Genomic DNA, 14,811 nt, shown 5'->3' with positions numbered 1-14,811 from the left:
ACCCTCACAAGTCATCGGCGCAGGGGATTCTGGGTAACGGTCTCGTAATCCCAATAGCTAGGTGATGTAATGGGAGGGTTTTTGGTCATCCTGGTCGGTTTTTGAAATAAAGAGAGACAAAAACGTTCTGTTTTTCTCTTTCGTACTCTCCAGTGTGGATGATTTCATGAGAGAACATCACCCTAAATGCTTTGGGTTCACACTCCTAGACGAATCACTCTGCTGTGAAGGACTGGCATGAAGTCAAAATATTAAAGGCTCAACAAACACTCATGCTTTCATGTCTTCTGAGCAAAACAGTCTGGGATAAGGTTATAGAGCACCACAATCAGAAGTAAAAAATAGTTAATTTTTTCCAACGTACAATGACTTACATAAACTGTTAAAAACAGACCTTCTGCAATGTATGAGGTTGTTAATTGATGGTATATATTGACGGTATATGCTTTTGTTTAATAATCAGCCTACGTTGTTTAAACAAATTTTGAAATATTCATGTAACAGCGGGATTTCTAGTTAAAAACACATAATTGCACATGATTTATGCGAACTAATCAGGAACTGCAACAAAGCAAATCATGCCACTCTTCCATTCCCATGAGCTCTGAAGCTCGACATAATAAAAGTCCCTGTGCTCTAAAACTACAAATATTTCTGTATATATCTATATATGCATATCTTCCAATGCATGGAAATATATTGTATAAATATTTGAAACTAATAAAATAATCAATCTATTTATTTGTGACTATTTTAATTTGATTGTCATTTTGCAGGGATTGTTGTTCTTTTACACATCAAAGCCTTTTCCAATGCATGGAAATATAATCTTTGCCATTTTGATAAAATTTGTGGCTTCACCTTGCAGAGGTTGGCTAGTTCAATGCTTATAACTCTTTAACCAAGACTTTAAGATAAATCACTGACGGGACAAAATACAGTGGGCACAAGGTGTGCTGAGAAAAGCCGTGGCTTCAGTGCAGAAAAACACTTTCTTTTGCGGCCTGAAATCAGTGTAAGACTCAGTGAAATCAACAAACATTCTGACAAAATGTCTCTCATTTAATTTACTTTCTTAGTACATTTTAATTGGTTTTTTCTATGGCAAACACAAGAATGTTGCTATTTTATTGCTCGGCAGTGTTTTGTTTCAAATTGCTCATGGTTGGCCTCGAATGGTTGTGCAACACATGTTTCGGTCCTTTATTCAACATGAGATTTAGAGCATCTTTTGAGCGTTGCTGTTTTGATTTATTGTTTTTACTAGATAGAAACTGTGATTTTTTTTCGGGGAGGAGGAGGAAACTCGGGTGACGAGTTAAGCATACAGATCATAAAATGCTGGATTGTCGTATGTGCTAAGGACTACATTTACACAGCTCCATCACAGGCTGGATATAAACATACGGTTTCTTCAGTGACACCACTCTGTGTGTACGGCTGGATAACACGTGTGTCGGGGGGCTTTATTCACTCTGTTGATTAGTGTGATAACGAGTTTGTGAAAGACTGTGTCCATTGCCGACTGGCCACTTCCTGTGAACTCGTGTTTTTCCTTCCTGTCCTGTTGAACAGGAATCAGTATTCAAGCAGCTCAATACATGAAAAATTACTCCAATATTATAATTTGCTTTAAATATATATTTAACTATATTGTTTGTACTATTTAAATATAGAATATTTTAATCTTTTAATTCGCATAAACGTTAATAGTGTATTTTCCAAATTTTAAAAATTAGACTCAATTGATTGCGTATACAGTACAATTTTGGACATCAGAAAACCGTTATCTTCCTCAGAAATTGCTTAGTGTAATCTTCCACAATACGAACAGCAAAGACTTGCATTGAATTAGCAAAGGTGAATTTTGACCTCATATTACGTTCTTGGCAAAATGTACTCCGAATTATCGTTGGGTTTTTTAACCAATCTTTACAGTATGGAAAGTAGTTGTACGAGAGCACGTTCATTGTGGGATTGAGTATCTGTGTGCAAGTTGGGTTCAAATGTGCAAATCATTTGGATATGCAGATTATGCAGATAGATGCGTATAGTTACTTTTTATTCCAAAATTGTAATTTTTATTTTTTTTCATATGCCATAGTTTAGACATACAGTTTCTCAGTTTTTTTCCCCAACTGAGGCTGCTGGATTATATGAGCATATTGCTTTGTGTATGTGTTTTATACACGTCTGTTTCGGAGTGTATTCTCGTGTGTCTATTGTCCGCATTCTTCTCGATTCGGCGTCCCTCCCATATGCAAGTGCTCGTTGCTGTAATTGTAATAGGCCACCCCAGTACAAAGTCAGCAGGCCTCCCGCCTGCCACCACTCGCTATTATCTGAGGAGGATAGGGTTTAGGAGGTCTGTCCGCCGAAGTGTGTGGACGTTGAATTTCTGATCTGTTTTTCTGAAGGCAGAGGGGCTGTTGAGAAGACTCGACTAACGGTCCTTCGGGACCAGCTGTGGGAAAAATGGAGAATGAATTGGCTTCCATATTAACTTGTGTCTCTCCATGTTCCTGATGCGAATGTACTCCAGCGCTTGTTTCGTTGGCATGTCGTGAGGTGTGTTTCTAGGGAGACAATCTTCGTGAAACTGTCAGGGACATTTCTTGGGGCTACCTCACCAGCATGAAGTGTATTTATTTATTTTTGTATTTTTTTTTATTTTTGGCACCACCCTCCGACTGTTCCGTCATCTTTCCCCCTCCACCGCTGACCGCTCAGGCACATAGAGCAGAAACTCATGATAATGCGCGGAGGTTGTTAATAATATAGTAATTTATGTTAGAATTAACATTTAAAAAGTTGCTCTGTATATTAGTTTTTGGTCTCTGGACATAAAGTTGTGGTTTGGTCGGATGTGGTCAGAAATAAGGTTTTATATGACTGTAATGGGTTTGCCCAACAAAGTCTTGTCCTGCGGTGTTCGTGTAGGCAGAAATTGTGCAAGCCGCCTATTTGAAACACAACTGATGCAGGGATAATATTGAGCTAGACTGAGATCCATGACAGCAAATAAAAAACCTCTGTGGAACGGCAGCTCCCGGCCCCCATGGAATATAATTATATATCAGTGGCCGTTTCAAGGCATTTGGCGCTTGCGGATTCATTAGTGGTTGTCATGTAAGCATTCTAATATCGTCTGACTTGAAAGTGCGGTCTCATGGGAAAATGGCATCTTAAAATTGGAAGATTTGAGAAAACAAGAGAAGAAAATCTTTCAGGGAGGTTAGACAAGAATCTCTTTATCTCTTGATGAGATTGATATAATTCTCCGCAGTTGTCAGTACTTTCTGAGGCGTTCAGGGAGACATTCTTTCATTTATATTTTTTACATTCATTCATTCGTTTCCATTCTCATTCTTGCTCATATCTCGCTACAAATACTTGTGTGTTGACTGTTTCAACTGTTTCATTGCCAGAGAGCTGTAGGAGGACACACATGGGTGCACTTTGGTTTGATATTTTACGGTCAACTCTGTCATGACAGATCCGCTCAAATGAAGAGAAATGAGGGTTAGGAATCTCGTACAGGTTTCTAAACCCTCTTTTCTGTTTTTCTCTTCATTCCTGTATTTCACACACTGCACACAAATATTTAACACTAGTAAATCAACAGACACAAAATATAACTTACGACTTGCCTATGTGGTGGCAGATGTACCTAGTAAGTGAGGGTGATGGCATGGTACTGAATGGTTCATGCACTTTTGTAGTACATCAAAGAATCCCATGGTAATAACGGTGGAAATATTTCCCTATACTTTGTTTGGACAAATTACCGACAATTCTTCAATTCTATATAAAAATCCGATCGCAGTTCATCTTGAATGGAATGTTTTCGTGTGTTGCTTCTTATATGATAGACAAGGAATTAATTCACTTTTCGGTCCATTTTGACGCATGTTTCTGGGACCTTGGGGCATGACCGCGCATTCCCATCATCCGTCCTTGGGGAAATGATGGAAGAATAAGAAGGATCAATCACCCCGAACAGGAACAAGCAATAGAGATACGAATATGGGCGAAGAAAAAGGAGAGAGAAAAGGGGAAAACATTCTTTCCCATTTTTCCATCTTCCCTATCTCCCCTTTTTTATTTCATTTATCTTTCACAGTTTTCACTTGCCTCCGACTGTCTCTTGTCGCTGAGATTTTTACTGTTTTTGTAGTTCCGTTCTCCCATTTTTTCCCCAGTGGAAATCGGTGACGGTGAACTTCGGATGTGTTTATTTGGATTTATTTTTTCATCATCAGCGGAAAGTTCACAATCGTTTTTTCCAATCAGGCGGTACGTAATTTTTATGCGGTGCTTTTCCCCACACAATAACTACAGGCAGAGTTCCTGGAGAAAACTGGGTAAGTTTCATGTATGGCCCTTTTGAGTTACCCGATCTTTTTAAGTGTGATATCAGTCCTGGGTTTGTTGATCTGTTGACTTTAAATATCAATGTCTATACCAGGGGTTCTCAAATCTGTTAGCCAGCACCCGTCAAACTAACTAGCTGAATTTTCTAGAGTAACTCGAAAGACCTTGTTAGCTGGAATCTTGATTCGGGGCACTGGCCATCAGAGTGGTTTTGAGGTTTTATGCCCCAGATGCTGCTGGTCTAATCTTATGGCCCATTATACTAATAATTGGTGTATTGCATATTTTTTTCACAGCTAACTGGTCGTGGACATTCCATACAGAATAGTTGGATTCATACGTTAATCAATGTTATACAGATTAAAACTGAAAATGTCAAAAGAACGATGTTTTACATTGCAATCTGTATTGTCAGAGCTGTGAACTAGAAAAGGGACAAACGTGTTTATAAAATCATTCGATTTGGACTTGGAAACAGCACCATATATTAATTTTCTTGCCCTTTGTTTAAAAGTTCGGAACAACTTCAAGCATTTCAGACCTCAAACACTTACTTCATATGATGCTTGGTTTCAGGGCCTTCTTTTTAAAGGTGCACTGTTATGTACTACATTATTCATCTGCACAGAAAGCTGCTGTCAGGCGGCTTGTGATGATGGATGTCTTGCTGGCCTATATTGAACCAAGACCAACTCTAAGCAGCCGGTGTTGCATAGTGAAAAGGAGTTTGTATACAGTGCGTCTCAATCCATCTTCACCCCCCAGAGCCTATCAGTCTCAGTAACTAAAAGTTGACACGGTTCACCTCGTGTGACCATACGATTCTAAATGATTTGTGTGGCAAAATGAAAGATCTTGTCTTTACTCACTTTCCTCACTGTTTGACTTTGAGAAATGATGCATAATGAACAAGTATATGTTCCATTTGCACTCATAATGTTTTTTTTTTTTTTTGCCCCGCAGGCCCCGGGACGAGGAATTGAGGTGGATGCTGAGTCGATGACTGTTTTGTGAGAAGGCAAGGAAGCGCTTGAATCAGTAAAAGCCTGTGCTGACCTCCCTCTTGTTTGTTGCGTTTGCTAAAGGCCCCAATGAGAACAAGCGTGGACACCATATCCATCACTTGTGAGGGCCAGCGCAGACATGAGGCCTCAGCAGGGCCGCCAATGCCTTTATTAGCCAAGGACTGTAGTGCTCCTTGGGCTTCTGACTTCGCATATCCCCACACCTTTCTGAAGGATTCCCATAAGCCATTTAGGGTCCTTCGTGACTCCTGAATGCGGGTTCTAAAAAAACGCATTTAGCCATCCATAACATACAGGGGATGTGTTATTTTGGGCGCGGTAAACTGGATCTACAGCCTTTCTAGCAAACTTGACGGCATTTTGAGGAGGTCATATGACGGGTCCCGTAGTGGACAATGAGAAATGCATCCACCTCCAAAGTGTAACAGGTAGCACCCCATGACCTTGCCCCCAATAGTAATGTGAACAAGCTTCTGATAATATCTTATGCTCCAAAACGCCTCATTGCTTGTGGACGCACCTCGCAAGGCATCCGTCAGTATTCTGCGCTCTGGACGACCTTTTCAAGCTTGGCGAGCCACACCACCGTCAGGAACACTACCTCTCCCGCGTCGTCGAGTCGGGAACCATTTCCGGGGTCATAATCTCTGAGGGGCCATATCAGCAAGCGTTTCATTGGACTTCCATCTATGGTGGTAAATCAGAGACCTTCCCAACTCCTTTCGAGCCGCAAGTTTATGGCCCATGATGCTGATGCTGACATGTTAAGCCTTTGTCCACCAGGATGAGTGTGTATTCCCTCCCAGCTGAAGGATTCACATCGGATTCGCTGTCAAATTCCCGACATTCGGACATACTACTACATATCCAGAACCTTAGCCGTGAGCAGTTTGTTACTACTTGACTTGCAAGCTGGATACCCAACTACTTATCACTGACTTGCCAGAAGTGGGGAACAGTTTTGCACCTCGAAGATCGTACGACTGTGTACGATGTCCCAGGTTTACTCTACGTTAGAGTTCCCAATCGGATGCACCCAGACGGCGTAGAGTATCGACTGATCCAGGAACCCAAAGCTATTTTTAATGTTTCTAAAGTTAAAATATATAAAAAGGGGCTCCCCCTTTTGTTTTACCACGGGTTTAGGGGTTTTTAAAATCCTTGCTTATGCCATTTTTTAATTCTGGTTATGCCGGCCTTTACTAACTGGCTCAAATTCGCCCAAAAAATTTAGTGTGAAAAAATTCGGGAAGATCCTATAGATGGTTGACTACTCGTCCAACTACCTGTCAATTAGTGATTGGGGGCAATTTTGCTGCTTTTAAAACTCTTCAACCTTGGCGTTGATTAAACGAGTTTCACTCTGGACCCAAAGCTCAGGTTTCATTGTTTTCTGCATCCGGTTTGGGGTTTTTAATTTTTTTTAAGCCTTTCATTACACACAAATTTCTTTTCATTTTAAAAACCCTTAAAATTTTTTATTTTTTTCGGGGGTTTTGCTAGTTTTAAAAACTTTTAAAAGAAATTTTCTTTTTTTGCCTCAAAAAAAATTTAAAAGTGTCTGCTTATCACACAGCCGTGGTAAAATGTAAATAATTTTTAAAAAATATTGTTTCCAAAAAAATGACCTTTTTTCACTTTAAAAAAATCTTTATCAGAAAAAAAATGGGCTTGGGGTTTTTAAAACCCAACAAAACTATTGACATTTTTTTCGGCCTTCATAATGGACATTAAAAGAATAATTCCCAAAAAATTAAAATTCTGTCATTTACTGACCTAAGATGAATGTCAATATTTGCATGCAAATGGTTTGAAAATGATTACACTTTCGGGGTTTTGGTAAACTTTCCCTTTTGATTATACTTTGGTTTTTTTGGGGTGCTGTTTGCGTCATGATTAAATCCTCAAATTTAACCCTTTAAGCCGTCGTCTGGAAAAAGTCCCGCCCTGAAAGTGTTCTTACTCCCACTGACAGAATGAGCCTTTTAAAATCTCTCAGAACAAATGCTAAAAATCGGTCTGCCAAATGATTCACCTGATCAATCAGACCTTTTGTTTAATATAAACTCTTTTAACCAATTCTAAACATATTTAACACCATGTCCTCCCGCCCTCCTCTCCCTCTGGAATTGCTGTTTTGGTTTCGCCTCTGCCCTGAGCGCACTAATCACGTCTGAAAACACTCTCTCAACACACACCCCCCAACACACACCACACACGCATGTCTATTGTTGGGTTTTATATGTTGTGAGTGTGGTGTGTGTTTCTTTATTGTATGTCCCTCTGCAACATTTTTAGTCTTGCTTTAGTTTTCACCTCACAGTAAAGTGTAAAGTTTGTTGTGTTTGTGAAGAATGAAATTACTTTAAAGCGACCCCTTTGAGTGCGTAATGCTCCTTGTCTGTGTGCCCATGAGGTTGGAGAAACTGCTCAAATCAGCCGTCTCGATGTGAAAAACAGTGGGACTAGAGCCCTGACCCAAAGAAAAAAATAAAAATAGGCTCATAAAACCTTCTAAGGGGCCTGCTTTGGGCAAAAAATCAAAAATTATCACATCATATTTTGTGTGGTGAGAAATCGCCATTTTAGAAAAAACCATCATTTTTAAAAAACGTGATATTAATCAATTATATAAAGAATAAAATTGTTGTTTCTACTGAAAATCTATATCATTAATCTAGATCTCCTTCATGTTTCAAAATTTTACTTTTAAAATCTTTTTTGCTTCGTATTTTAAATATATTTGTATGATAACATTTAATGCTTTTATTATTTATTAAACAAAAAAAAAATTTTTTCAAAATAAGCAAAATAGTAAAAACTTTGCTAATGTTTTTTTAAACAAGTTTACAGACTTATTTAAAAAAAAAAAAAAAATTAGCGAAGTAGTGCATCAATACTGGTCCTTTTGCCCCATGCGGGTGAGTCACCTCTTTTAAAGATTGTTAAACAAAATAGAGTTGTAAGTTTATTTTCACCCCAAATCTTTTTCTCCTTAATGTAAATAAAAACATATATATTTTATTTCTTCAATATACATTTTGGGGTGCAGTAAAAAGCATTTTTTTTTCTTAAGGTGTGCTTTACCCCTATTGTACCCTACTATACATCTTTACAAGAAGGCGTTCTATAATGCATTGCACCCGGCTTAGTGTAAAACTCTACCCGTACAAATTTTGCTGTTTTCTGTACACCGTTCACGGGGATTTCCTTTTCTACATTTAAAAAATCTGACTACCAAGGGCGATATTAAAAAAGCTCATCTCATGACGGCAAAAGCGTTGAATTAAATTACTTTTGATGTTTTCGGGGCGATAAAACCCCCCAGCCGAGTTTTCAGTGTTGTGTGGTGTCTGACGCTTGACTCAGGTTTTTTTAGCTCAGAGGAGAAAACCAGTTTGCAAATAAATTTGATGCCCTCTGACCCCTTCCTCTTTCTTTTCTTCTCTCTCCTTTCTTCCTGCTGTGACAGAGACCTTCTGGATGGATTAAGAAGAAAGAAAAAAAAGAAAAAGGGGGGGTGAAGAGAAAGACAGAGAGAAAAAAAGGTTTTGATTTTTCGGGCGGCTTTAAACACACCCCACAACACACACCACCACACACACACACACACACACACCGACTTACCCTTTCGAAGAGCAATACCACAGCTTTTGTTTATATATAAAAAAGGCAACCAAAACTCACCCTAAAAAACATTTCAAAACTTTTAAATTTTAAATCTTTTAACCTTTTTGCCCAAAGGGAAGGGTTTGTCAATTTAGCTCATTTTTTCAAGTTTTTTTTCCCAAAGGTACAGCTGAAAAGTGGGGAATTTGCCAAAAATATTTTGCCTTTGAACTTTTTTTAAAAACTTTAAAAATGTTTGTTTTAAAACTTCTTTCAAAATTGTGGTTTTGAAATAATGGTGGTTTTGTGAATGGACGGCATTCACGTTCTGTTTTTTCTTTGGAGTTGTGGGCACAGATTCCGTCGCGAAACTTCCTTCCCTGGAAATAAAAAGAACGGGATTCTGGAAGTAAAAAATCCATTCAGATCTCTGTGTATATCGATAATTTTTGAATGAGCTTCAGGTTACGTAGAAAGCTTCTGTAGAACCAAAAAAAGTGATGTCAAAAGTCAAAAACCTTAGTTTTACTTTTTTTAATAAAAAACTTCCCGCAATTTCAATTTTATTTTTTTTTTTTTACGAGATCTGGATTTTTAATAGAATTTTAAATATACATCTAATCATGCTAAAAACATGCTAGTTATTTGCTCTTCATGCTCCCAAACATGCTAGTCCTTGCTAATCATTTTAAACAACATGCAGTTATTTGCAAATCATGCATGACATGCTAATCATCCCACAAATGCGAAACAGGCTAATCATAAAAAAAACAGCTAAAACAATGTCAGCACTTCCCAATCAATCAAATTTTTCAAACTTCAGTTTTTGAAACCAAACTTTCGGGTTTTCCCAAAACCTAATTTGTCTTGACAAACTTTTTTATCTAGTTTAAGTTGAAATTACTAAACCAAGTTGATTTATTTAAAAAATTTAAGACGCAAATTTTTAAGTTGAAATAGGTGAAAATGTTTTAAGGAAATTTTTAAAGTTGTGAAAAAATCTTTTATTCAGTTCATTGGTTTGTTTTATAGGATGAGTAATTAATTAATTCATTCCAAACCAATACTCTCTAATCGATAGTTTCCAAAATAAAATGCTGCAAAAAAGGGTGAATACATGAAATGGTGAAATAATATTAAAAAAATCATGCGAAACTTTTTAAAATCTTTGGGATTTAATATTATAGTAAGGGAATCCTTAGGGGGAAGTCGGCCTTTTTGGGGGAGAGGTATGACTAATGCAAGCCTTTTTCAAAGTATGGGGCAAATTTGGGCTTAGTAACTTCACTTTCACTTCTCTTTTATCTATCTACTATCTATCTATCTATCTACTATCTATCTACTGTCTATCTATCTACATCTATCTTTATCATCTACATTTACATTTCATCCAAAAAGAAATTGAATTGACAAAGGGGGGAAAGATTTTTTAAATGTTAAAAAGTATTTATTTCAATAAATGCTGTTCTTTAAAACTTTCTATTCATCTTGAACCGGGGAAAAAAAATTATACGGTTTCCACAAAATATTGGGGGCAAAACGTTTTTTTAACTTTTTAATAATCAAAGGTTTTTTTGGGGGGAGCAAAACGGGATTTAAAAGATTTTTGAAAATCAGTGACACTCAGTTTTTAAAAGAGCTGAAAATACAGCTTTGATCACAATTTTTTTTCTTTTAACAATTATTCACATAGAATGCTGTTATATTAAAATTTTAATAATATTTTTTTTTTATTTTAATCAACTAAAATTTTGTGGTAAACAGAAGGCTTTTCAAAACATTTTTTTAAAAAACAAAACCACCCAGACTTTTGAACCGTAGTTTTATCACTAAATAACAAAACTTTAAAATCCGTTGGGAAAAAAATGAACCCTAAATTTGGTTTTATAATTTTTAAATATCTGTTAGCCTTTTTCCCCCGTTTAACGTTCATGTCCTTACGTCCCTTTCTAGGATTTCCTCAATAATGACCTCTTTTTTCATGTGTAAATAACCTTACACTGTGTGTGTTGTGTGTGTGTGTGGGGGACTTCCACTGATTGTTTTTGGAAAACCTGGGGACAGTCCTCTTACCCAAACCCTTGACCTTTAGGTGGAGTCCCTTTTCTAACCCTCCCCCCCTTTGTCTCTTCCAGCCTCTCCAGATCGACGATACTTCTGGGGGATTTTAACCCCGCCTCTAGGGGCCCAGCCCATCAGGGGATTCCCCCCTTCAAACAAAAAATACGGGGAAAGCTTGGGAGCTGCTTATTTGGGGCGGGGGGTTTTTTCGAGGAACACCGGGGGAATGAAGAAGGTAGGTTCCCGAATTTCACATCTTTGGTCTTTGGAATCTGTGTGCATTTTGGCTTCTGGGGTTTTTTTTAAGAACCCCTTTTTTGTTGTTAAAACCCATTTCAGAAAGCAAAAAAAATTTATTTTTTAAAAGGGGTTTTGATGCAGTCTTTTGTTTTTTCATAAGTTTGTTTAAGTTGCTATGATGGGAATTGTTTGGCTTTGAGAAACGGAAAAAAATACCAAATTATTAAAATACAAAACTGTTAAAGGAAACTTCAAACAGTTTAGTTTCTTTTCATGGTGACTGATTTTTTGATGCAAATTATTCCCGAAATTTCCTTTTTTGTTTTAAAAAAAATGGCTTGTATCTAAACTATTTAGATTTATAGAAACCATAACCAACTAGAAAATGACAAAACGTTAAAAAGAACATGAAATCAAAACCGATCCGGGTTTTTAGTTTTCTTTTAATAGTTTTTTTTTTTACCATTCACTTAGCAACTGTTGGTTAAAGTTAACAATGGAAATCTTTTTAATTTTCTTTAAAAAACTAAAAACATGTTATTATCCCTATGAAGCTGATTAAGTCATTGTTGTCTTGGGCGATGTACATATTAAATGGGTAGATGTCTACAGCAGATATTTGGAGATATTGAGACTTGCATGGTAAAATTTGCATTCACCTTAAATGAATCCCCAAATGCACCGTTATTTTTTTTGTAGTTTTTTAAAAAGGCTGAGGGATTTCTGAAGTGGGACATGGCTTTGGGTCAATTCGGGTAGTTTGGCACGTGGTTTATTTTTTCGTTTTTAAATGTGAAAAGTCAGCGCATAGGGGGGTTGTATATGACCAGTTTAGGGGCTTTCACCATGGGGTGTGTGTGTTCCCCCACTGGAGCATCACATGTGGTTTACTGAATGGAAATGGAGACAGCTCGGGCCCCCCCCTGAGAGCGGCTGAAGATTAATGAAATCCCAGCAGCTTATTTTCATTTGCAGTCTCACAGAAATGCTCTTCTCACCTCGTGTGTCTTTAGTTCACAAATAAATTTTCCCCTTTTTAAAGTTTCAGGTTTTGTTTGCCTTTGGGCTCTTTTCATATTTAGTCTTTTAGTGTAACACAATCAGTTTAGAACAAGTTTCAAGCGAAGTAAGCCATTTATGTGAATTGTAGACTTAGATTCTTCCTGCTGAAAACCTAAAAATAAAAAAAGTGCAGGGAAAACCCCAAAACTATTTCAATACAAAAAAATGCTTATGATTTTGAAAAATTTAAAAAAATGTTTAAAAATGTCAATTTTTTTTCAAAATGGGCTAACCCCCTATAAATAACAAAATAATATTATTTTTTTCGCTAAAATAACTGGAACATCAAACCCTTCAGGTAAAATATCTGTCCCCCTCGAATTAAAAATAAGTGGTCGACCGATTTGGCCGATATTTACTTTTTTTTTTTGCCCAAATAATTTTTCTGTTTGGAAAAACATGTTGTGCAGGACTTTATTTTTAATCAAAAAGTTATAAATTGAATAAAAGAAAATTTAAAAAAATAAATGTTATTTTTTAGTTTTTTTAATTATTTTATCAATTCAAAAAATGTTTTCTTCAATATTCTTTTAAAATTTAAAAATGAAGTTTTTTTTATTATTGTAAAAAAAAATTTAGTTTTCACAAATGCTAATCTAAAAAAATAGTGTGTGTATTCGTCATTAAAAAAAATTCGGGGGACCTTCTCTTAACATTTTTCTTCGTTTGGGCCAAGGGGCCTGTCGACTCTTCCCTCTGGGTTTCCACAGTGATTCAGTCTGGGCAAAACAAAAAACAATGGGGGCCAGGGGCCAAAAAAAAACACACCCCACCAACACACCACACACACACACACACACACACACACACACCCAGACTGCTGTGGTCTGAATCATGTAAAGTCGGCCCCGCCCCCCTCTCTCTTAATTATTTGTTAAATTTGGCTCCAAACTGCTGTGGATTCCTCCTTGATCTTTTCTGGTTTGAGTTCAATAAAGGGGTTTGTTGTTTTCTTTTCCCCACACCCAAAAACATGTTTCAATTAAAAAAACAAACAAAATAAACGGATTTTGATGCATTCGGGCATCAAACGCTAATTTGAGGGGTTTGGTTTTAACTTTTCTGTTTTTTAAATTGAATTCTTGTAACTCAGGTTTATTTCTGACCCCCGACCTTTTGCCTCCTGCCTCACGTCAGTTTATAGGACACTTGATCTTGTCTCGCTCACTCTTTCTAATGTTGTCAGTGATGGTCATAGTGTGGGTCTGCTTGTACGGGTTAAAAAACACTGTTATTAATGGTGTTTAAATTCACCCCCCGCACACGTTTGCTGGAATTCATCATTTTTTTTCCTTTTTTGGGCCGTTCCAAAATGTTCTGTTTTCAATATATCGCCCCCCCCCCTTAAAAATTAAATTAATATTTTTATTAATATGTATATTATTAGAGAAAGAAAAAACTTTTTTTTTAAAAATTTTTTTAAAAAAAAAACCCCAAAAAAACAAAACCCCAAATTTTTATTCAAAACAGCTTGAGAAAAATAAAAATCAGTGCCCAAAAAACTCTTTAAATTTTTACTCTAAAAAACCCCCAAAATTTATTAATTTAAAAACACAAACCCTGTCTTATTCTTGCTTTTAATAAGACTTTTGAAGAAACCCCTCCCCATCATTTTCTTCTACTTTTTTTCCTTCTATTTGAACAATTTGGGGCTTTTTTTTGCCAACAACTTTAATAACCCCCCCTTTTTTCCCCTTTCTTCCCAAAATTTAAAACATAAAAAAACCCAAAATTGGAAAAAACAACAGTGAATCCTACAAAAATTTCTTGAAGCCTTAAAAAAAGATTACAATACAAAAAACAATGGAATATTGTTTCTCTATTTTCACAGAAAGGGCACTTACTTTCAGCAGATCGGTTAATAATACTCATAAATGCATTCACAGCAATAATTCCATGTAATAATTTATATTGCAGGTCTCCAGTAATTTTAGTCAGTGGTGGTTTATACAATATTCTTCATTCAGGTTTACAATTCTCATCAACCCCAAAGTGTGATTCCAAGAGAGATCTGTTTCACTCTTGAGCTTCTCTCATAAAGTTTTTTCCCCACAACTGAGCATATTTCCAAACTCTTTTCTCTCATATCATTAAGCAATAACAAATTATGGAGATGGTAAACAAATTAAATATTTTTTTTTTTTTTTTAGTGTTCAAGTTTTTAAATAAATTTTTTTTACATATTTATGATTTAATAAATTATTAGCTTTTTATCAACTCACAGATCCACTGCAGTGATTGCATTAAGCCCAATTTGGGAAACCTTGGATTGGTTTAATTTTCAAAGCATTTTATGATGATAAAATCATGTTTACTTTCTCTTAGCTTTTTCTATCAATATGGTACATTTATTGGCAAGTTTAAAACAAGTTAGATAAAAAGTAATTAGTAGTAGTCATAAGTAAAAAGTAGTCAGAATACATTAGCTATGTACATTAAC

General features: G+C 36.3%; 1 protein-coding gene across 4 annotated transcripts in view; it reads right to left on the bottom strand.

Moving 5' to 3' along the window:
- Positions 1-14,811, bottom strand: part of LOC109056731 (E3 ubiquitin-protein ligase TRIM39-like) — an 820,810-nt gene that overhangs the window by 525,120 nt on the left and 280,879 nt on the right. The window lies entirely within an intron of this gene.

This window comes from Cyprinus carpio, chromosome B6 (assembly GCF_018340385.1).
Source record: "Cyprinus carpio isolate SPL01 chromosome B6, ASM1834038v1, whole genome shotgun sequence".
Classification (NCBI taxonomy): domain Eukaryota; kingdom Metazoa; phylum Chordata; class Actinopteri; order Cypriniformes; family Cyprinidae; genus Cyprinus; species Cyprinus carpio.
This window is presented reverse-complemented; position numbering and strand designations above follow the sequence as displayed.